The 25,592-nt window shown below is 41.8% G+C and overlaps 1 long non-coding RNA gene and 1 other non-coding gene across 2 annotated transcripts; both read right to left on the bottom strand.

The window, feature by feature from the left end:
- Window positions 1–652: 652 nt before the first annotated feature.
- Window positions 653–25,592, bottom strand: LOC115832463. Its single transcript, XR_004027971.1, has 2 exons — window positions 25,237–25,592; window positions 653–1,251 (listed from the first exon to the last, which is right to left on the bottom strand). It is a non-coding gene; the product is annotated as an uncharacterized LOC115832463 (long non-coding RNA).
- LOC115832698 lies at window positions 19,413–19,516 on the bottom strand. The gene has a single exon (XR_004028210.1). It is a non-coding gene; the product is annotated as a small nucleolar RNA U13 (small nucleolar RNA).

Genomic DNA, 25,592 nt, shown 5'->3' with positions numbered 1-25,592 from the left:
AAGAGGATGCTCTCTAAGCTCTCATTTACAACCTAGGAAAAATTTTAGTTTTGCAGTGAAAGTTGGCATAGCCACCAGTTGGACTAAATAACTTCCAATGTCCTTTCCAATAATAGGCTTGTATCAGGTTACACTCAGAGCACAGAATCACATTAAGAGAATTTAGTTACATGATGTAATTGCTTAGTGGCATGAGAGCCTTCTCCACAATGTGGATATAATGACTCACTCGACTGAGAATTAGAGCATCCTTGCTTTTGCATGGGAATGCTTTGCTTCCTCTAGGGTGGCAGCGAAGGAGTAGAGCTGAAAAGAATAAAAGGTTGAGAACTACCTATCTGTAGCTTGACAGTCTGACAATTTCACTGATCTCTGGCACCTCCAGTAGAGGGCAGGCCGGTATAGAGAAAAGAAGGAAAACAGAAATTTCTTAATTTCCTTTACAGCCAGTCCTTGCTTTGCCCAGAAGTGCAGGACCATAAAAAGGACCGTGCATGCCTAAACCATGCAAAGCAATCTTCATAAGTTTCCTGACCTTTAATAGTTGTTGTCAAAACATTAAAACTCTGTCCGTTATACATGTATGAGGAAATGAAAAAATACTAAAACCAACATGTTATTTAGTACATTGTAATTTAAAATATAAGAAACATTGGAATGAAAGTGTTTTATTTCTTTGTGAAAAATATATTAAGAGTACTTTGAATAATGCTTGCAGTCTTCTTGTTGCAGAACTCATGGTAGGAAACAAGCATCTTTCATATGTCTCGGCTGATTGTCATACTCCTTTCTGAATTTGGATCAGCTTCCAACATGTTACCCTTTGCATTTTGGGTGTGGTGAAGTATCTCTAAGAGTGCCTTTACCGTGAAGTTTTTTCCAGCATCGCTTCCTCTGGCACACCTTCATCCATTTCCTCACAGCCACTTTCCTCACTTACGTCATGAGTTCACCTGCACTAAGTTCCCCTGGCTGCATATCCAGAATCTCTTCAGTGGTAGCAGGGTCAACATTCCCAGGGTCAGCGATTTCCTCTATAACTTCATTATGTTCACTTCAAATTTCATTTGCAGTATTATCACTTTTTTTTCTTTGTTGCAATTTCGTCTTTGTTGGCAAACTGTCTTTTTCAGTTATCCATTTTTGTAAAATGTCACATGGGTTTATCACTAAGCAATAAGAAGACCATACTACCATTGCTGTCCATCACTGAATTGAATAACAGATGCACCGTGACCCATCAGGAACAGACTGGAAGAAGTGATGTGATCAGTTGCTGATCATTGATGCGTATATGTTATTTACATAGTGACTTGTGAGCTAAGAGCTAGCAACAAAGTTGGCACTTTATGGAATTTCTCACAGTTAATAAGCCATGGTAATTGAAATTTGAATTGTGCCATTGGGTGACTGCTGTTATTTAACTGAACAGTAGTAACTGAAATTGGTACACAATGTAACCATTCAAGCAATGACTACCTGTATTTTCCACATCCACCCTCACAAAGAATGTATGAAAAGTTTGCTGAAATTAAGCAAGAATTAGCTTCAAGACTGACAGCAAACTTATCTGGGATGAGCCTTGCCTTTCCTTTTCCCTAACAGAACTAACTTCATTTCTTTTTTCAACAAAACATATTGATGGGTCATTTGGTAGGTGGACTCACTTAGCACTCAGGGATGACTTTAATGAAATATAAGAATCTATATTTCTCTGAATAAGAAAAATCAGATGTTTGAGTTTCTGAAATAGTGAGGGGCTGAGAAACTGAGAGGAGCTGAAATAGCTGAAAGCAAGTTGTGAGGAGAGATGGTCCCACAAGACGAGAGGCTAGGACCCCAGGAGAAAAGATGGCTTCGGGTGGTGGTGGTAGTAGATGTATTGTTTCATCCATCCACTGTTTTTTAAATACCTAAATACCCTTAACTTTTTTCCAATTAATTTTTATTTTATGACATCATTATACCTGCAAAGGTTTAAAAACATAGTGCTAAATGGCTACAAAAAAAAAAAGAGAGAAACAACAAATCTCTTTATCAGCTGTCTTTTTGTCCCATCTCTGACTGAAGCTATCAATTACAGGTTGAGCATCCCTAATCCGAAAATCCAAAGTGCAAAATGTTCCAAAATCTGAAACTTGCTGAATACCAACATGACGCCACAGATGGAAAGTTCCACACCTGACCTCATGTGATGGGTCCCAGTCAAAACACAGGTGGACAACACTAGTTTATTCAGCATTCCCAAGGGAAAACTGAAATTACCTTCAGCCTATATGTATAAGGTGAATATGAAACATAAATAAATTTTGTGTTTGGACTTGGGTCCCATCCCTAGGATTTTTCATATTATATATATGTACAAATACTTCAAAATCAAAAAAATCTGAAGTACAAAACACTTCTGATCCCAAGCCTTTCAGATAAGGAATACTCAACCTGTATCAATTATTTTGGCTGTTTTTCCCAGGATTTATTTCCATATTTCCCAATGATATATGTATACTGCTATTTCTTAATTTATCTTTTTTGTCATTATTTAGTGAGAAACTATTAAAATAGTTGATGATTTAACTCTCTTAAACCAAGCCACACATGTACTCACACACTTCTCTTGCTACTGTCCTCCCCCTACAGTTAAAGCAATTATATTATTATGACAATTTAAATATCAACAAAAAACAAGTTTTTGTTTTCCTTAGAGTTACTAACAACCATAGTTTTAATTTAATTGTCTATCACTAAATCCTGTTGGCAATTTTTCTTTCTTTTTTTTTTTTTTCACTCTGTCACCCAGGCTGGACTGCAGTGGCACAATTATTGCTCACTGCAGCCTCTACCACCCAGGCTCAGGTGATCCACCCACCTCAGCCTCCCAAATAGCTGGGACTACAGGTGCACTATGCCCAGCTAATTTTTTGTAGAGACAGGGTTTCCCCACGTTTCCCAGGATGGTCTTGAACTCCTGGACTGAAGCAATCTACTCACCTTGACCTCTGAAAGTGCTGAGATATAGGTGTGAGCCACCACGCCTGGCTGGTCATTTTTCTAAATGGTTTTATCCTCCATGTATTCCCCACTCCCTAAGCACTCTGTTTCACTCTTCCACAGTTCTTATATACTGGTTGGAGAATTATCATAGTTAGTATAATGTGGACTTGTAAATTCCATTTTTCTGTGGAAACTTTAGAACTTTAAGCAAACAGATTTCTATTTTCTAACAAATGAAGATTCCTACAACAAATGTGCAGTCCGTAGTTGTAAATCAATGGTTTTCAGAAAATAACTATTAACACACAATTCTCAAGACTTTTGTTTCTGGAAAGATGGAGTAGACATACTTTTCCCTATTCCTCCCGCTATGTATAACCCAAAACCTTGAACGTTATATATGAAATGAACATAAGATTCTGAAAGGTGGAGTAAAGAAGACAGACTGGTCAGGGACCTCAGGACCCAGGGAATGACACAGCTGTGAGTTCCCGGGTTTTGCTTTAGTCTCGTATATTCCAGACCTGGAGCTGTCGAAGCTGGCAGCCTGGAAGCACCAAGGAGTCCTGTGCAGACAATAAACGCCCAACAAACCTCTGCTCTCTAGCCAGAGGACTAGGAAAGGGGTACCCTGGCAAATCAGAAAACTTTCAGACGATTTCCACTCTAGCCTAGTCAAACATCCTAGACAAACTGTGGTCCCGCTCCCGCCCGTGCCAGCCCAAGTCTGCTGGGGAGCCTAGACTTCCAACCACACCATGCTGTAATGACAAAGTGCCCCAACCTTCCTCCCGCTCCCAGGGTGGAATCTGAGGAGACTAGGCAGGGATCAGGACTTTCATTCCTGACAGGTGATAAGGAAGTCCCCACACCCTGTGGTGGCAGTGGAGACCACATAGGGAACCCAGACTTGGACTCACATCTAGAAAAACAAAGCCTCCCAAACCTTCCCTGCTGGTGGGGTATCAGAGGAGGCCTACCAGACAGTCAAAACTTCTGCCCGTGCCCAGCGGAAACAAGGCCACCTCCCATCCCCATGGTGTCAATGGAGGCCACAAAGGAAGCAGTAACTCCCTCCTAGCTGGTGGTGTCAGTGGAGGTGGAGTGGGGAGCTGGAACTCCCACCTCACCCAGCAGGAATGAGGAGCCCCTCCCCCTGGAGGATGCGGATGAAAGCTGAGAGGGAAGCCTGGAATGTTACCCCCACTGGCCAGTAATGGAGTGGCTTCCCTCCCCACCTGCCCTGTCAAAGAGGTACCAAAAGACTGCTAAGACAGAAAGCTCAAATAAGGGCCAGAGGCACAAACAGAATACCCAAAAAGGATGAGAAAAGACAATTGAAGCCCGGCATGGGTGCTCACACCTGTAATCCCAGCACTTTGGGAGGCTGAGGTGGGCAGATCACTTGAGCCCAGAAGTTTGAGACCAGCCAGGGCAACATAGTGAGACCCTGTCCCTATAAAAACACAAACACCAATTAGCCAGGCATGGTGGCACATGCCCATGGTCCCAGCTACTCTGCATACTGAAGTGGGAGGATCACCTGAGCCTGGCAAGGTCAAGGCTGCAGTGAGCCGAGATTGTGCCACTGCACTCCGGCCTGGGCAACAGAGCTAGGCCCTGTCTCAAAGAAAAAAAAAAAATTGACAGACACCAACACCAAGATCAGGATGACAGAGATGTTGGAATTGTCTGACAAAGATTTTAAAGTAATCATCATAAAAATGTTACAATAAGCAATTACAAACACACTAGAAACGAATCACCAATAATTCCTCTGAGTGAAAAAAAAAAAGGCAATCCTAAAAGGTTTTACACTGTAGCCTTATATCGATTCCATTGAAAGGACATCTTGAAATAACAAAATTGTAGAAATGGAGGACAGATTCAGTTGCAAAAGGTTAAGTAGTAAGGAGGGACATGGGTGTGGATATTACCAAGCCACATGAGAGATCTTTGTGGTGACAGAAATGTTCTTTATCTTGACTGTGTCAACCTTAATATCCTGGTTGTGATAACTGACATACTATAGATCTTACCACTGGGGGAAACTGGGTAAAGGGCCAGTGGGGTCTCTCTGTATTATTTCTTACAACTGCATGAGAATCTACAGGCTTCTTCCTTTCAAAGTAAAACATTTATTTGAAAACCTCACAATTCTCAATACTACAAGTAAGTTCTGTGCCCTTTTCTGTAAACAGATTTAGAAACTCAACTTTACAAAGGCAAAGTACAGAATAAGTATATTTAACTTAAACTATAGAGCAACTGTTTTGTAAATATTCTTTATTCTTCCTTTTCAAACAGAGGGTAATGGTTAATCCCATCCTTAACATTTGCAAAGTTACTTGTATAAACAGTTTCTTCATTCAATATTTCTTATTAAGCATGATTAAAACCGACAGTCTGATACAACCATCATTTAAATTGAGTGAAGATTAACTCTAAGTATTAGAGGCTTATGACAATTTTACTCCACATCACGACTGAGTACAAGCCTGAGTCAAACTGAGTAATGGATCTTTCAGAAAGCCTGGATTACAGTAAAGCGAAGAATACAGTGGCAGGACCTGGACTTAGGTGACAGTAATAAGATAGGGCAGAATAGAGAGAGTTTCACTCAGCGATTCCCAGGGTTGGGCAAACACCAGAGATTTGTGCAGACTTAAAATATCAAGAATTAATGATGCAAAAGGCTGGGCACTCAGAAATTCCTATAGGAATCATTCTGTAAGAAGATCAATCTATAGGAAGAAAGGGACTGTTGGACCTTAAATGTTTTAGCAAAATTTTCAAGGCAAATCCTTGAACTTTGGATACCTTTGTGGGTATTTTTGAAGGATACATCCCTACAATTAGACTTGCATTAAATTTTGTACATATTTTTTGTACATTTTATACAAAATTTAATAGATACAGATAAATCTGCCTCCTCAAAGTGTATCAACCATTAACTCACAACAGTATATGAGATGGTCAGTTTCCTCACTGCCTATTTAAATATTCACATTTTAATCTTTCTTTTCTGATTACTGAGTCCTATAAAATTTTCCACCTTTTTTGCTGGCCTTTGTTTTCTCTGTTTGTTCGAAGCAGATCCTGGCGTTTGTGTTCTTTGAGCTTGCAGAACTGATGTGATTTCCAATTCTTTGTATTCAGTTGATATTGGGACTCCATAACTTTTTACCTCAAGAGTACGGGGAAAAGTTTCTAGAACTTCTTTGTTCAATCCTGGCTACAGTTCTATGTGACCATTTCTTCACTCAGCCTCCCAAAGTGGGAGACAGATGAGGGAGGGCGTCTGTCTACACAGGGTTGTAATTTTATACACATATATGGGTTTTGGTTGTTTCCCCATACCTTATCAGGTGGGTACGTGCTAAAATAAAGCACATAAGCATCTGGGTTTTTGTGAGGCTGAGCATGGCATTTTTAAAGACTGTGGTGCTTTGGATGTGGGCTCAAGAGTATATCCTGGCTCTCACACTCTGTAGAACCTGTAGAAATTGATCCTTCCTTAATACTGCCCTCTTGTGGGCTCTCCTGAAAATACTACTTCCCTTTACAGAGATTGTAAACCTTGGCATTCCCTGTGATTCTCAATGTACCCCTTAAACCGCCCTGTATTTTGAGAAGAAATGAGAAAGTAATCCCTTTCAACCCAACTCAGTCATTCTGACACATGGACCCCAACTGTCACAAAACCCCGACTGAAAACAGCCCCTTTCCATACTGTCAGCTGCCCTTCTTTCACTAGAAGACAGAGTCCCTGGGAGCCCTGTGGGAAGGAGATACCACTTCCCTGTGGGAAGTCTCACCATCGCTGTCGTGCCAGGAGCCCTTGGAGTGTCCCCTTCTCTAAAGCCACGTCAAGCACAGTAAGAATAAACAGAGGGGAAGTGGAAACGTGAGAACATGCTCTTAAACCCTATTTTACAGTATTCCTTTGTTAAATGAAATGAAAGCAATTACAAGAGAAAAAGTAGACCGGGCACGGTGGCTCACATCTGTAATCCCAGCACTTTGGGAGGCCAAGGCGGGCAGATCACTTGAGGTCAGGAGTTCAAGACCAGCCTAGCTAACATGGTGAAACCCTGTCTCTACTAAAAATACAAAAAATTAGCCGGGTGTGGTGGCACGTGCCTGCAATCCCAGGTACTCGAGAGGATGAGGCAGGAGAATCGCTTGAACTTGGGAGGCAGAGGTTGCGGTGAGCCGAGATCGCACAACTGCATGCCAGCCTGGCTAGGCGACACAGTGAGACTCCATCAAAAAAAAAAAAAAGAAAAAGAAAAAAGGAAAAAGAAAGAGTGACGAAAACTTACATAAAAACACAAAGTGTGAGGAGTTAGAAGGCAGTAAAAGATCTTTAAATAGCATCCTATCTAAGATGACTTCCTGGGTTCCCTCAGCTAAAATTAATTTCTCCCTCTCCCATATTTTCTTTGATTTTTTATTTTAATTTTAACACCTGCTTATTATTGTCGGGTTGGATCAGAATTACTTATGATAGCAGACTGTGAGTTTCTGAAGGACAGGGACTCAAGGCTTTGAACCTGCCAGGTGTTTTATGGTATTTAATTAAATGAGATAGGAAAATGATATAAAGATGGCTTTGATGGAAACAATCTAGGTATGTTTTCTGTGGCTGCAGTAACAAATTACTAGAAACTGGGTGGCTTAAAACCACAAAAATATATTCTCTCACAGTCCTGGGGGCCAGAGGTCCAAAATCAGTATCACTGGGCTGAAATCAAGGTGTCAACTGGACTGTACTCCTTCAAAGGATTTAGATGAGAATCTGTTGCTTGACTCTTTCAACTCAACTCCCAGTGGTTGCTGGCTTCCCTTGCCTTGTGGCTGCATCACTCTCACCTTTGCCTTTGTCTTCATATTGCCTTCTCCTCTGCATGCATGTGCAAAATCTCCCTCTGTTTCTCTCTCATAAGGACGCTTGGGATGGCATTCAGGTCACACCCAAGTAATCCGGCATAGTCTTCCCCATCTCAGTCTCCTTGATTTAATCACACGTGCAAAAAATTTTTTTTTCCTTATAAGGTAACATTTAAAGTTTCCAGGGATAAGGAACTGATATTTTGGGGGGACACACTTTTCATCTCACTACAGTCTACAATGAGATGGAATAAACCATAAGATCGGCATACACAGAAAAGGTATTGCCAAGAGAATATGGGCAGGGTACCAATGGTTTTGCCCTCAATAATGGTGATCTAGATAATTCCAACCATCCATCCTAGTGAGAGCCCCTAGGAAAGCTGAATACAATTTTTTAAAAAATCTGTTTGCATTCAAATCAGTGAAAGATTATAGGGCCGAAATCCAAAAGAAGGAGGAAACCTAGAGAGATGAGCCCAGCACTTTTGGCTGCTTTTCTCTTGGAAGCACCTGCCAATTTAAAAAAAAAAAAAAAAAAAAAAAGGCAGTTACGAGGCAGAGAAGCTGAGCAGAGCTTTTGGTAGATTAATGGGGTAAGCGAGACAACAATTGTAGTTCAGGGTCTAACAATGAAAGGGGCCCTGGCAAATCCCTCTGTCTTTTTTTTTTTTTTTTTTAACAGAGTCTCGGTCTGTTGCCCAGGCTGGAGTGCAATAGCACGATCTCGGCTCACTGTAACCTCCGCCTCCCGGTTTCAAGCAATTCTTCCGCCCCAGCCTCCCGAGTAGCTGGGATTACAGGCATCCGCCATCAAGCGCTGTTAATTTTTTGTATGTTTGTAGAGACGGGGTTTCACCATCTTGGCCAGGCTGGTCTTGAATTTCTGACCTCAAGTAATCCACCCGCCTCGGCCTCCCAAAGTGCTGGGATTACAGGCATGAGCCACTGCGCCCGGCCATCCCTCTGTCTTTAGGTTGGAACCCAGAAGCAATGCACCCTAGGAACAGAGGTGAATTAAAATAAGCCAGTCGTCTTTGAGTCACTTAAATCAAATTCACTTGTATTACCAGCGCCCCTAACCTAGTCCTTGGCCCTAAGCACATGTAAATCCTTTTTGGAGGAAGATAACGTACCCAGTGAAAATATTTTCAAAATTAAGAGAAATAGTAACATTGTCAACAAACCAACACTAAGAATATTGTCACCAGAAGATATATACTAAACACAATACTAAAGGGAATCCTTCAGGCAAAGTGTATTCAGCTAAAACAGACATATGTAAGTACATCTAAATGAACTGTCTTTTAAAACAATAAGCATTTCTAGAGGTAAAAAGGAACATCTCATAATAATAAAGAGCTCAATTCACCAAGAACATAGAACTATTCTAAATGTGCATGTATCTAATGATAGACTCAAAATATGTAAAGCAAAATTAACAGAACTAGAAGTAGAAATAGAACCCTTGTGTTCCAAAAAAATAAAAATAAAACAGGATAAACTAGTTAGCAGCTCTTTTGGACTCACAGGCTCTGGAAGGAGAAAACCACAGACTGCTCCAATAAGTAGCCTTACCCATGTACCAAACAAGTTATCCTGGGTGCCTGGGCTTATAAATCTTCACCAGTTCTTGCCCAGATTCTAACTCTGACTCCTACATCAACCATCCCACGACTAACTCCACTCCAGCAAATTTTATAAATCAGGCGACTCAGGGAACTCATTTGACTGATTCATCTGGACAGTCGCGCATTGTCTGAGAAGTTTTCATTAAAGCTCAGCTTATTGTTGCTGTTGTTTTTAATCAAAACATAGTATCTGTTTTTATCAAGACAACTTTTGTGATGACTTTGACACAAAAATGTGGATAGAAATACCAGAAGAAACAACACTAACAGAGCAGAAAGTGCTTGTGTCTGGGAAGCAGAATTTGGAGGGTGAGGAAGATGGAACAAGTGGCCGATTTTTTTGTTGTTGTTGTCATAAGCCATGACTTCTAACACTATATGCATCTATTGCTTCGTACAAATAAAAATTAAATTAAGAAAAAGAAAAAAGCACATTTAGTTCTTCTGAAATACAGCAATAATTTTCAGTTAAATTGGTAAATATTTGTGGAGCATCTATTCTGTGCCGAGTGCCATGCTAGACGGCAGGAAAAGAAACCTGAAAAGACTGAAGTCTAGCCCGAAAATCAGTCGCAATTACCTGAGTCCCACAGAGACTGACTGGTCTCACGGAATAACAATCCAGTGCACTACTTTTAACGTTTACAATCTGAACAGTAAAAAAAAAAAAAAAAAAAAAAAAAAAAATCAGATGATGTCTGTACTCAAAAATCAGGTGTCTTAAAAAAAATATGAACGATTCAGTTGACTACTTGCAGGAACTGAAGAGTTTGTTTCCAAGCACAAACTAACTCACAGCTCAGGTTCACTAAGAAGCTCTAGTTTTACTCAGCTGAGGTTTCCTGATAATTATTCTCTTGATAAGGAATATGTTTTCCATGCCATTTATTACGTTTTTGCTGTGCTCAAATACTGAAAATTTTTATTCTGTCATAGAAAATAGCACATTCATCTTGCCATAAAAAATAGTATAATTAAATTTCTAGCCACCCAGTTGTAGCAACTAGAAATGAAAGTTTGCTGTTATTATGGCTATTATAATTCCTTAATATTTGACTAACAATAGATTCTGGGGACATGAGACATATATTAATGTGCTTTTGAAATATTTTAAATGCTGCTTAAATATTAAAACATGCATTCTTCCCATAAAATACAAAACCTATAGAGGAGATTTTGAGTCAAGGCACTCTCCTTAAATCTCACCCCCCTTTGCATCTCTGGCATCAGCTCCTCTTATTGTAATGGTTCTCATCCTAGCAGCAACTTCTAAGAAACAAAAAAGACCAGTACCTGAGACTCCCCTGCAAGAGTTTCTCATTTACTTGGTCTTGGGAGGCCCTGGGCATGCGTGTTGTTTAATATCTCCTCATGTGGTTCTAATGTGTAGTCAGGGTTGAGGACCGTTGCCTAAAACAGTAGTTCTCAGCATGGTTCCTAGACCAGCAGCTTCAGAGTCACCTGGGAATTTGTTACCCATGCGAATGCTGAGGCTTCCCACAGCCCTCCAGAATCAGAAGTTCTGGCAGTGGAGCCCAGTCACCTCTATTTTAACGAGCCCTCAAGATAGTTCTGGTGCACACTCAAGTTCCAACCATTAGGTTTAAAAGAATGTAACAGGAATTTTCAAGAGAATGCAGTTAACACATGACAGGGAATATAGGTAGGTGGACTTTCTTCCTGAGGGGTAGGAGGCTCTGTAGTAGTTTGGGTGGAAGACCAGACGTTGCTGAGGAAGGTGCTTTTCTTTTATGATCAGCTCACCCAGGATGAGTCATACCATGGTGAAGTGAGTCACACTTACAAACCAGCCCAAACTTATGCTATATTTTCTTGCACAAGAAGAGGGAGACTCTTGGTGGAGAGAAAGGAAGGGGCAGGAAAATGCTCAGAAGTCTAGTGAGCATGAAAATTAGAAACTCTAAATATTTGGTAGAACAAAGTGGGGGATGATTCATGCATACCTCCATGTAGATACACAAAATCAGAATGCAAAATTAAACTGGTTTTAGGAAGTATTTCATCTCGCCCTCTAGGCTGATGCTGATGACTTTTATCTCTGCTGTAAAAATTACACAGTAGACTGGGATTTCCTTCAGGAAGACGGGTGGCCATCTCATTGTGGGATTGTACTTCAGAATAAACAAATGCTGACATTTGGATCATTTTCTAGGGTTTTTAGTTTTCCAGTGAGATGCTTCTGACAGTTGCCGTGGTAAATCCCTTTGGACACCATTTTAAATTCTCCTCATTGGCAAGTAGCATATGGTGAGGCTACACTGCAATTTTTGCCAAAACCATAGCTGTGGTAACATATAATGTGAATGAGATACACAGTTCAGCTTCTGTTGATCGGGGCCAGTATCTTAAGAATGGGGAAGTTTCCTCCATCTTCTGAGACAAGGATTACACATATTTGAAAATATGTGTAATTGAAAGATTACACATATTTATTGAAAGATTAATGTCACACTAACTGTTTTTAAGAAGATTCTCAATCTTGGGGAGAACCACATGTAATTATTGGGGTTAATTAACATCTCTAAAATCTCCAAGGACTGTATTTTAACTGGAGACATTCTGGGCTCAGCTTGGATCATAGAGCATCACTGCTCAGCACGTGTATTCTAAAGGTAAGGAGGGCAGTTGCCCCATCCATCTTGATTAATATGGCCAGTGGTATACTTGGTATAATCAACAGCCACATAAGAAATACACTTCTTGAAATGTCAGAGGCTTGATAAAGCTAGATATTTATGTGTGAAAATAATGGCAGGAACCTATCTGGATACTTTACCAGCAAATTTAAAACTAAACGTGCCATTTATTATTTGCTATCCCCTGTCGTGTGTCTTTGGGACTGTACAAACAGGGTCAATTACAGATCTTGGGGAACTGGTCACAGAATTATTTCTTGACTTAGTGATTTTTGCCCAGTGGGTTTTTGCAGCTGGAATTGGCAAATGACAGAACTAGATTTTCTTAAGGCAGCAAATGGGTAGCATTCACACAAAGGAGCCCTCTCTATTTGGGGTAATGTCATTGCAAGGATAAGTTGGGAAATATGCTCTCAAACATCTTCCGTAACAAATTCACCAATTTTACAAGCAGAAGTGGATTTATATTAATAAGTGCTTTTACTAAGGAAACTTAAAAAAATACTAATTGGGATAGAAGCAGAGTAATAAATTAGAATATAGTATATAACTTGTGAATGTTGGTTGATTGGCACAAACATTACCACTTTTTACCTCTCCTTTATATATTACTGATATTCAAAGGTGTGTAACACTTGCGAATAATTTCATACACTACAAGGATCCTATAAGGTCATGAATAAGTAGTCTTGTGGAAGATATTGAGAAACTTCATAGGATTCCTTATAAAAGATGTTAACTGGAAAAATTTTAGCAATGTAGAAATATAAAGCAATAAAATTAAATTTACTCTCTTCATAGACATTGGAAGAATGTGACAGAGTCAGAGTGTATAAATAACAGAAAATAAGCTATCAATTAGGATATTATTAAATCCTAATATGTCAGTGATCCTATGTCATCATACAACACATATTATGATCATTATACACTTTCCTCAAAAATCAACTTCTCAAACAGATTGAGAGCAGCTAAATCAAAATGGCCCACAGTCAAAGATGTTCTATAGCCTTTCATCAACACTTTATAGGTTGTTATATAGGATTCTACATCACTAAAAAATTAAAATTAGGAGATGTTAAAAACAGGAGTTGGGTAGTGCATGAATTATATATTGCCACAGAGTTATTGGCCTAAAACAAAACAATTTATTACCTCATTGCTTTTTTTGAGTGAGGAGTTCAGGCATAGCTTAGCTGGGTTCTCTGCTTAGGGTCTCACAAGTCAGTAATCAAGGTGCCAGCCAAGCTGTGCTCTCATCTGGAGGCTCAACTGGGCAAGAATGCTCTCCTAAGCTTTTTTTTTTCTTTTTTTTGAGACAGAGTTTCACTCTTGTTGCCCAGGCTGGAGTGCAATGGCGAGATCTTGGCTCACTGCAACCTCTGCCTCCTGTGTTCAAGGAATTCTCCTGCCTCAGCCCTCTGAGTAGCTGGGATTACAGGCACCTACCACCGCGTCCAGCTAATTTTTGTATTTTTAGTAGAGACGGGGTTTCACCATGTTGGCCAGCCTGGTCACAAACTTCCGACCTCAGGTGATCCACCCATCTCAGCCTCCCAAAGTGCTGGGATTACAGGCATGAGCCACCATGCCCAGCCTCTTCTAAGCTTACTCAGGTTATTGGCAGAATTCATTTCCTTGTAGCTGTAGGACTGAGGGCCCTAGCTTTTTGCTGCCTAGAGGACATCCTCAGCAACCAGGCTGTCTGCAGTTCCTATAAGCCCCCTGTCATTCCTAGAGGCCACCTGCAGTTCCTTGCCACGTGGCTCTTCCCAACACAAGCACTTCATCAAGCCAGCAAGGAGAGTCTCTAGAGCAGTCTCCTAGTAAGATGGAGGTTTATATAATGCAACATAATTCCAGGAGTGGCATCTATCACCTTTGCCATATACTATTGGTTGGGAGCAAGTCCTAGATCCCCTCCATGCTCAAGGAGATGTGCTTACATAAAGGCTTGGACACTGGAAAGCAGGATACGTGGGAGAGTTTAGAGTCCGTCCACCACAGGTAATTTATTTAGCCTGCTTGAGTTTCATTTTCCCCTTCTGCTAAGTGGGAATTGTAATCTCTACCCTATAGACTGTTGTCTATGTTGTGTGCATGACAAGAGGGCAGAACACAGGACCTGGCGTGGAGTAGGTCCTCAATACATGAGTTAAGTCCTCTGTCTCGCTCTCTTCCCTCCCTTTCCCTTACAGTGTGATAGAGCACAGTATGGCATCCATAGGTTCTTAGAAACTGTGACTTTAAGCAAAATAACATATAACAAAACCAATTTCATCATAGGCTAGTTGATATAAACAAGAGTTAAGCTCCTATGGCATATTTCTGGTCACAAAAACATTGCTAAATTTTTTTTGTTTTGTTTTTTGAGACAGGGTCTCACTCTGTCACCCAGACTGGAGTGCAGTGGCATCATCTAGGCTCACTGCAGCCTCTGCCTCCTGGGTTCAAGTGATTCTCCCACCTCAGCCTCCCAAGTAGCTGGGACTACAGGTGCACACCACAATGCCCGGCTAATTTTTATATTTTTTAGTAGGGATGGGGTTTCACCATGTTGGCCAGGCTGGTCTCGAACTCCTGACCTCAGGTGATCCACCTGCCTTGGTCTCCCAAAGTGCTGGGATTACAGCTCTGAGCCACCGTGCCTGGCCTACCAAACTTCTACATAAAGACTAAAACACTTCTAATATTAAACATTGAAATAAATGAGAGCTATGTATACATTTAAGAAAGATTAATAAAAACAAGTAAGATAATTATTTACCCAATCATTCTAGTTCAGGACCAAGGGTGGCCACAGTCTATCCCTGCAGTTCATGGTGCAAGGTGGGAACCAACCCTGGACAAGATGACATTCCATCACAGGACACACACACAGCCACACTCATTCAGACTGGGATAACTTAGACACACCAATTCACCAAACTAGCACATCCTTGAGATGTAGAAGAAACTTGAATGCCTAGAGAACGCCCACACAGACAGGGAGAGTCCGTGCAAACTCCACACAGACAGTGGTTCCGGCAGGAATTAATTTCTTTTTTCTCATCAATGTTATAATGAAACGATGCTGAATGCTATTTAAGGACCTGCTGTATTTCTTCTATTTTCTATTTTCCATTCTTTTTTAGCTCCGTGAAGAAATAAGATTCTAATGGCTTCTGTAAAAACAAAAGGAATGCTACACTCTTAAATGCTTGGGTAGTCTCTTATGTAACCACATGGACATTGCATTAGGGCAGTGCAAGAGCCTTACTTAAAGGAAGTGTGAAATGCAGTTCTCTTCCCTCAATGCTATGGATCCTGACATCTTTACTCTGGAGACTGGGTGAAGGGTGAGGAAAGAGAAAGAGTAGCTTTCTGCCCTCCCTGTCTCCCAGCCCCATGCCTCTCTGCTATGGTCACCACAAGGAGGTGGGATACCCCACACATACACCAAACATTTTTTCAGATATCCTGACTACACAGGAAGCAAAAGGGTATGAGGAGGTTTACTTCTTACATAATGAGGCTTGCTGGGGAGAGCACAGTAGGCTCCCAAGAAGGTCTGAAAATGGACCTTGAGGGAGAGCCAGGAGGGGAAAGCAGCCTTGGCCTTTATTGTAATTAGGGAGTGGGCTGGGCTAGGGGTTCCTGCATAAGAGAAGAGGACTGTGTGGATTGAGCTTCCTATGGGCACCGAGAGAGGGGAATGTGGGCTTTCTTCTCAGCTTGCTCAGATGTGGGGCAAGAGGGGAAGAGGAAGAGGTGTGGCTCCAGAGCTGTCAGCAATCAAAATAGAGTCCGATTCTTTATTACAGCTTCAAGGCATAGAAAAGCAAAAAGCAGGTTTGTCCTCTCCCCAACTCTGACCCCATCCCATTTGCCATTTGGACTTAAATGGAGCTACTCTAATGCCATAGAAACAAAAAAAATCAAACATTCATATAGCATCAGGTACCAGGTTCCTTCTAAGCATTTTACATATACCAAATCATTTAATTTTCACAACAACCCTATGAAGTAGGTATGCTAACATTATTACCACTTTATAGAGAAGAAAACAAAAGCATAGTCAAGTATCTTGCCCAGGGTCACCCACCCAGTAAATGGCAAAGCCAGAATTCCAGCTTAGGCAATACCACTCAAGCAGATTCTCCTCACCACTCCCACGCTGTGGACTTTTCTGCACGGAGCTGCTGCAGTGACTCATGAGTTTATGAGCTAATGGCTTCCAGCCAGTGTGCCATCAACACTTCCCAGGGCATATGGACATTCTGACTCACATGTAAAATGTATTTTTCCTATCACCACAGTGATGTGTCAGATGGGGCTGAGCTAGCCATGGGCACAGGAGGTGAGAGCAGAACTTGGTGCAAAGGAAGAGGCTCACTGCGGGGTAGGCTGGTCCTCCAGGAGGGTCCAGATTTGACTGAAGCATAAATCTGGTCAGGTAGACACCTCTGTCAAACACCACCCAGTGAGTGCTAAAGGGTGACTTGGAAAACAGAGTGATTACTGTGGATGCTTTTGCAGATTCTGTGAAGCTGTAACTGCAGAACCAAACCAATCTGGTTGAACTTTGTGTAATAAAATGGTGAGTTAGTTTCCAGTTGCCATGGGTGCAAGTTACGTAACCTGATTATCCCCAGGTGAACCAAGTGTGCAACCACAGGTGGACCTAAGTGCTCTGACCAAGGAATATGGGGACCAAATTAAATGCAGATACCACATGGCATGATCCAATCAGATCACGCCCTGGCATCACCACATGGCAAGATCCAGTCAGATCACAGCTCCCAGCATCACCTCACTGCAAAAGCCAGTCACTGCATGCCTCAATACCCTCTCCCTATAAGACCTGCCCTAACCCCCAACTTGGGGAGACGGATTTGAGGCAGACTCCTGTCTCTTTGCTCAGCAGCTTGTGATAAACTCTTCTCTCTACAAAAGCCTGGTGCTTCAGTGTTTGGCCTTCCATGGCGCATGGGCAAATTGATCCAGTTTGGTTCAGTAACAGGCTATTACACTTAAGGAGTGTGATTCTTGCAGACATATTTAGTGGTTTAAGTGAACAGCAAAAAGTTCTAAACTTTGAAAATATGTGACAAACATACAAAGGTTGTAAACTACTATTATATAATCCCAGAGCCACCAGTACCTTGTATTTGAGCCTTAAAAAATTTTTATTTTTATGGTATATTTCCTCATCGATACCAAAATACATAATTTATATATGGTATAAATAATAATAAAACTAATTTTCATGTTCTCTTCATACAGGTTAAGACACAGAATATTTCCAGTGCCAGGAAATCTGAATACTTATCCCTGGACGCATCCCTCTCCACTGCACCAAAGGTTACATAATTCTGAATGCCTATATTGGTTGCCATCAAGCATGGGCAGGCTGATTATGAAGTGTCACTGATGCCTTTTCAAGTGCTCCAATGTAGGATTCTTGGCCACAGGGGAGAAATCCAGCTTTCTGTTTAAAAAATACACCAAGGTTCTTAAAAGGCTAAACATACTCTTACTATACTATCCAATTCCTTGGTATTTACCCAAAGAGGTTGAAAACTTATGTCCACACAAAAACTACACATGGATATTTATAGCAGCTTTGTTCATAATTGCCAAAACTTATAAGTAACCAAGATGTCCTTCAGTAGATGAATGAATACATAAACTGTCTGGGAAGTGAGGAGCCCCTCTGCCCGGCCACCCCGTCTGGGAAGTGAGGAGCGCCTCTGCCCGGCCGCCCATCGTCTGGGAAGTGAGGAGCGCCTCTGCCCGGCCGCCCATCGTCTGGGAAGTGAGGAGCGCCTCTGCCCGGCCGCCCATCGTCTGGGAAGTGAGGAGCGCCTCTGCCCGGCCGCCCCGTCTGGGAAGAAGTGAGGAGCGCCTCTGCCCGGCCGCCCCGTCTGGGAAGAAGTGAGGAGCGCCTCTGCCCGGCCGCCCCGTCTGGGAAGAAGTGAGGAGCGCCTCTGCCCGGCCGCCCCGTCTGGGAAGAAGTGAGGAGCGCCTCTGCCCGGCCGCCCCGTCTGGGAAGAAGTGAGGAGCGCCTCTGCCCGGCCGCCCCGTCTGGGAAGAAGTGAGGAGCGCCTCTGCCCGGCCGCCCCGTCTGGGAAGAAGTGAGGAGCGCCTCTGCCCGGGCGCCCCGTCTGGGAAGAAGTGAGGAGCGCCTCTGCCCGGCCGCCCCGTCTGGGAAGAAGTGAGGAGCGCCTCTGCGCGGCCGCCCCGTCTGGGAAGAAGTGAGGAGTGCCTCTGCGCGGCCGCCCCGTCTGGGAAGTGAGGAGCGCCTCTGCCTGGCTGCCCCGTCTGAGATGTGGGGAGCGCCTCTGCCTGACCGCCCCGTCTGGGAGGTCTACCACGGAGGCCAGAAGCAATATGGGGGCTGGACGTGGTGGCTCACGCTTGTAGTCCTGGCGCTCTGGGAGGCCGAGGCGGGTTGATCACTTCAGGCTAGGAGTTCAAGACCAGCCTGGCCAACATGGCGAAACATGTGAAAAATACAACAGACAGACCAACCAACCCAGCGACAACAAAACAGGTCTACCCTGGAGTCATACTCTAATTTTTTCTATTTTCCTCCCTTTCTGATCCTTTATCCCACTTTCTTTTTCTTCCTCTTCCTTCTCCTTCTTCTTTGTCAAATAGAGGATTGAGTTATTATCATTGATCCATACAAAGTCCCTCTCTCATTCATTTTCTTTAATTCCCACTCCCCATTTCTATTCCCCGTCTTCCCATGTGCAACCTTCCTAATATGTTTGATACGCATCTTTTTGTTTGTATGTATTTTTAGAAAAGGTTTATTGTTTTGTGTGCAAAAAAAATTTAAAAAAAAAATGAATACATAAACTGTGGTACATCCAGACAATGGAATATTATTCAGTGCTAAAGAGAAATGAGCCATCAAGCCATGAGCAGACATGGAGGGACTTCAAATGCCTCTTACTGAGTGAAAGAAACCAGTCTGAAAAGACTAAATATTGTATGATTCCAACTACATGACATTCTGAAAAACGCAAAACTATGAAGATAGCAAAAAGATCAGTGGTTGCCAGGGGTTAGCAGAGAGGGAGGGATGAACAGGCAGAGCACAGAGGATTTTTAGGGCAGTGAATCTACTCTGTAATGATTCTATAATAGTGAATACATGTCATTACACATTTGTCGAAGCCCTTAGAATGTACAAAACCAAGAGGAACTCTAATGTAAATTATGGATTTTGAGTGCAATGTATATTTCTTCATGTCAGATGGGTAATGTGCCAATGTCCTAACAAGGTTTGGGGGCGGCGCATCCCACACATGCACGTGAACACCAAATAATCATGCTTATGAACTACAAAAGGATCGCTTCAGGACGATATTGATGTGTCAATGTAGGCTCACCAATTGTAACAAATGTACCCCTATGCTGTGGGATGTTGACAATTGGGAAGGCTATGCATATATGGGGGCAGAAAGCATATTGGAAGTCTCTTTACCTTTTGCTCAATATTTCTGAGAGCCTAAAAATGCTCTAAAAAATAGTCTACTTTAAAAAATAAACAGAAAAACCAAGGGTAACTTCAACAGCGTCTTTTTGAGAGGTGAAGCCAGCTGGACTTCCTGGGTTGAGTGGGGGACTTGGAAAACTTTTCTTTTATTTATTTATTTATTTTTATTATTATACTTTAAGATCTAGGGTACATGTGCACAACGTGCAGGTTTGATACATAGGTATACATGTGCCATCTTGGTTTGCTGTACCCATCAACTCATCATTTACATTAAGTATTTCTCCTATCCCTCCCCCAGCCCCCCACCCCCCCAACAGGCCCCAGGGTGTGATGTTCCCCGCCCTGTGTCCAAGTGATCTCATTGTTCAATTCCCATCTATGAGTGAAAACATGCGGTGTTTGGTTTTCTGTCCTTGTCATAGTTTGCTGAGAATGATGGTCTCCAGCTTCATCCATGTCCCTGCAAAGGACATTAATTCATCCTTTTTCATGGCTGCATAGTATTCCATGGTGTATATGTGCCACATTTTCTTAATCCAGTCTATCACTGATGGACATTTGGGTTGGTTCCAAGTCTTTGCTATTGTGAATAGTGCCGCAATAAACAAACATGTGCATGTGTCTTTATAGTAGCATGATTTATAACCCTTTGGGTATATACCCAGTAATGGGATTGCTGGGTCAAATGGTAATTCTAGTTCTAGATCCTTGAGGAATTGCCACAGTGTCTTCTACAATGGTTGAACTAATTTACACTCCCACCAACAGTGTAAAAGTGTTCCTATTTCTCCACATCCTCTCCTGCATCTGTTGTTTCCTGACTTTTTGATGATTGCCATTCTAACTGGTGTGAGATGGTATCTCATTGTGGTTTTGATTTGCATTTCTCTGATGACCAGTTACGATGAGCATTTTTTCATGTGTCTGTTGGCTGCATAGATGTCTTCTTTTGAGAAGTGTCTTTTCATATCCTTTGCCCACTTTTTGATGGGGTTGTTTGTTTTTTTCTTGTAAATTTGTTTGAGTTCTTTGTAGATTCTGGATATTAGCCCTTTGTCAGATGAGTAGATTGCAAAAATTTTCTCCCATTCTGTAGGTTGCCTGTTCACTCTGATGGTAGTTTCTTTTGCTGTGCAGGAGCTCTTTAGTTTAATTAGATCCCATTTCTCTATTTTGGCTTTTGTTGCCATTGATTTGATGTTTTAGTCATGAAGTCCTTGGCCATGCCTCTGTCCTGAATGGTATTGTCTAGGTTTTCTTCTAGGGTTTTTATGGTTTTAGGCCTAACATTTAAGTCTTTAATCCAGCTTGAATTAATTTTTGTATAAGTTGTAAGGAAGGGATCCAGTTTCAGCTTTCTACATATGGCTAGCCAGTTTTCCCAGCACCATTTGTGAAATAGGGAATCCTTTGCCCATTTCTTGTTTTTGTCAGGTTTGTCAAAGATCAGAGGGTTGTAGATGTGTGGTGTTTTTTCTGAGGCCTCTGTTCTGTTCCATTGGTCTGTATCTCTGTTTTGGTACCAGTACCGTGCTGTTTTGGTAACTGTAGCCTTGTAGTGTAATTTGAAATCAGGTAGCATGATCCCTCCAGCTTTGTTCTTTTGCTTAGGATTGTCTTGGCAATGCAAGATCTTTTTTGTTTCCATATGAACTTTAGTTTTTTCCAATTATGTGAAGAAAGTCATTGGTAGCTTGATAGGGATGGCATTAAATCTATAAATTGCTTTGGGCAATATGGCCATTTTCACGATATTGAGTCTTCCTATCCATGAGCATGGAATATTCTTCCATTTGTTTGTGTCCTGTTTTATTTCCTCGAGCAATGATTTGTAGTTCTCCTTGAAGAGGGGACTTGGAGAACTTTTCTTACAAGAGGTTTGTAAAATTCTCCAATCAGTGCTCTGTAGCTAGCTAGAGGTTTGTAAAATGGACCAATCGGCACACTGTAAAATGAACCAATCAGCACTCTGTAAAATGGACCAATCAGCAGGACATGGGTGGGGACAAATACGGGAATAAAAGCTGGCCACTCTAGCCAGCAGTGGCAACATACTCAGGTCCCTTTCCATGCTGTGGAAGCTTTGTTCTTTCACTCTTCAAAATAAATCTTGCTGCTGCTCACTCTTTGGGTCCGTGCCACCTTTAAGAGCTGTAACACTCACCATGAAGGTCTGTGGCTTCATTCTTGAAGTCAGCAAGACTGCGAACCCACTGGAAGGAACCAACTCTGGACACAGCTTCAGCAGAAGATGCTGTGGGGAACAGAGTTGACTGACAGCCTCTGGCTGGCATGTGGGATTCAACACAGTGTTCACACTGAGGCCAAGCTTACTCTGGGTTGTACTCAGCCAGTGAATGGCCTAGGTAGGGGTGCTAGGGGAGTGCACTGAGGCTAAGGCTCTCCCTATCTTCCTTCCTTCTCTCCTTTCCCAGATATTAGACCTGCAAATGGTCTAAAGGCTCTTCCTGCTTCCTCCTCCTTTATCCTTCATAGGCATTTTGAATGCCTGTTGCATATCAAATCCCACCTTGGGGTCTGCTCCTTGGAGGATGCAAACTAACACAAGTGGTACCAAGAGTGGTCCAAGACAACAGTCAGTAAGATGGGGCTTGGGACTGGTTCATGCACCACCCAGCTGGCAAGGAGGACCCAGTCATGAGGGAAACATCAGGCACAATAATCCTTGGCACGAGGTAGTTAACCTAATTGCTAAGGATTTCAACATTGGTGCTCTGGGATCCCACACAAAGAGCATCTGACTAAGGCTCTGACTACACAGTGCAGGAGGTATGGGAGTGGGATCACACACATCCATCCATACATACCACATACTTCTGGCACAATCCAGAAGGAGCTGCTTCACGAAAGACTGCAATAGCCTACTGAAGGATTAGCTGGAATGCTCAGAGGTCACACTCTGCAAGGATAGATGCTATCCCATCCTACATCTTTTAAATAGAGAACTCTACGGCAGTGTGTCCTCTCAAGGAAAAATACATTTGTCTGGGAACCAAGGGTGAAAGCAAAAGTAGTCCCAATTACCATCATTCTTAATTGGCCCACTGTGGGATTATGTGCTTCCTGTCCCCACAATTCTAGGCTTTGCAGGGTTGGAGGTCCTTGCTCCCAAAAGGGGATCCCTGTGCAGGGGGACTTGGTAAGGCTCCCACTGAGCTGCAAGCTATGGCTGCTGCCACCTCACTTGGAAGTCTTTGTGTTCAGTGGGCAGCAGGCAAGGAGTCCCCATCTTGTCAGGGGCAATTGACTCCCATTAGCAAGAGAAGGTCAGGCTGACTTTACACAATGCAGGCAGAGAGGAATATGTGTGAACCCAAATGATCCACTTGGACACTCCTGCTATTCTCTTGCCCAGCTGTAACTGTGGACATTTATAGCAACCCCAGCCTGAGAAAGATATGATAAACCAAGCGCTCAGACCCCTCGGAATGAAGGTTTGGGAAACACCACCATGTAATCCACCATGCCTTGATGAGGTGATAGCTGAAGTTGGGGGGTGGGGATTTAGAATGGATAATGGGGAAAAAGAGGATGAGTATGAAGTGTGACCCTGAGACCAACTACAGGAACAGGAGCTATAGTTCATCCTTCTAACTTCCCTCTTCTAATATCCCCAGGAAAACTTGGAGGATGCCCTAAAAATGTAAAATGATAGGACACATATTCAGAGAAGTATTTGTGATGCATTTAACAACAAAGGAGTATAATCCAGAATACGTTTAAAAAAAAAAAACTTCTTAAATAAATAAATGATAACTTCATAGGAAAATGGGGAAAGACAGGAATTAGTATTTTACAGAGAAGAAACAATATAGACAATAAACATATAAAAAGATATTCAACCTCATTAGTAATTGGCCTGATTCCAATTAAAATCAAATAGAATATATTTGGGAAGGAGGCAGGAAATAGAGTTCATTAAATTGTATGTTTCTCTTTACAACTTCTACATATTATATTACTATATAATATATTGTTAGTTTACATGGGTATTATTATTTCAAAACAAGCTTAAATACTTCTTATGAATGAACTCAACCATACAAAAAGTGCTTATATTCCTAAAAATTGTTATATAAAACAGTAGTGCATATATTATTCTCTTCCTAAAGAATTAGGTGTGATTTTTAAAGATGATACCAAAGACAGATGGTATGTGATTATTAAGTTCATTTTAGTTGTTTTACAAATAGTAATCTTATTTGGATCATGATAGATAGCAGATAGGTAGATAGACAGATAGACACATAGATGGATAGATGGATTTAGATCAAGATGTGTCCAGTTGGTTCCTTCCAGTGGGTTCCTGGTCTCACTGACTTCAAGAATGAAGCTGCAGACCTTCGCAGTGTTACAGCTCTTAAAGGTGGCGAAGACCCAAACAGTGAGCAGCAGCAAGATTTATTGAGAAGAGAAAAAGAACAAAGCTTCCGCAGCATGCAAAATGACCCAAGCAGGTTGCTGCTGCAGGCTGGGGTGGCCAGCTTTTATTCCCTTATTTGTCCCCACCCACGTCCTGCTGATTGGTCCATTTTACAGAGTGCTGATTGGTCCACTTTACAGAGTGCTGATTGGTCCATTTTATAGAGCACTGATTGGTCCATTTTACAAACCTCTAGCTAGCTACAGAGCGCTAATTGGTGTTTTTACAGAGCACTGATTGGTACATTTTACAAACCTCTAGCTAGTTACAGAGTGCTGACTGGTGCATTTTTACAGAGCACTGATTGATGCATTTTACAAACCTCTTGTAAGAAAAGTTCTCCAAGTCCCCCACCTTGACCCAGGAAGTCCAGCTGGCTTCACCTCTCAAAGGGAGATCTTAGCAGTGCATCTCTATGGCTGCCACAGGTGCTGGGTTGTGTTTCTAGGGCCACGATTCCTGTTGATATCCTTTGAGAGACTTTACTAAAGAGTAAAATTCCTTTTTTCTGATATTTTGGCCTATTTAGACTCTGTTTCTTTAAATGAAATAGCACTTCAGTGGTGAAACTACATCATACAAGTCTTCAGTGGTTAAATTTAAATATCGAGCACTTAACACAGCTCCTGGAATTTTGTAGAAACCCTGTAAATTTTGTTTGAGATTGATTTCTCAGGAGCATAGGATGTACGTTGAACAAAATTGGAAATGTGAATGCAAAACAGGAGTTAAAACCGGATTTCATAGGCATTGGAGACAAGGAAGATTTTTTGAGCAGCAATATGAAGCTGAAAATAGCCATGTGCAGCTGTCTGTTCAGCATCGAATGAGGTGGTATGGAATTTTGGAGGTAATTTGATAGAAACATAAAGTCACCTAAGATAATTAGAACCCCAAAGTGCTGATTTATCATGAACAATACAACACGTATTGGGTGCATTTATCAGGTTCTGTGCTAAGTGCTGATTTGGCATATTTGCAATGATCAATTATAGTATGCAATGCTAAACACTCACATTTTATAAATGTGGTATCTTATTGTTTAACTTAGCAAATCCCAGTGAGGAAAATAATAATTTTCATTTTACAAATGAGGAAAATGAGGCTTAGAATATTTATGTGACTTACCCAAAGTGAGGCTGTGTCTTAGTCTACTGGTTTATTCATTCATTCAGCAAATGATGTTTCTTTGTGCACAGCTGGTGAAGTATGTAGAAATCAGAACATGCAGAGCCTTGAAGGTCAGCCTCAGGATTTTAATCCAGGAGAAAGGGAAAATATGGAAGTGAGGTGACAAGATTTCTATTTTAAAAGCTCCCACTGCCTCCATTGTGGTCTATGACTAGAGCAGGGCTTCAGGGACTGTTTTGAAGAGGCCAGTCAGAAACCTATTGGAGTGGCTTAGGTGAGCAGAGCAGTTGTATTAGTCCGTTTTCACACTGCTATAAAGAAATACCTAAGACTGGGTAATTTATGCAGGAAAG

The sequence above is a fragment of the Nomascus leucogenys genome, chromosome 22a, assembly GCF_006542625.1.
Source record: "Nomascus leucogenys isolate Asia chromosome 22a, Asia_NLE_v1, whole genome shotgun sequence".
Taxonomy (NCBI): Eukaryota; Metazoa; Chordata; class Mammalia; order Primates; family Hylobatidae; genus Nomascus; species Nomascus leucogenys.
Note: the sequence above shows the minus strand (reverse complement) of the source record. Positions and strands in the feature narration are given on the sequence as shown.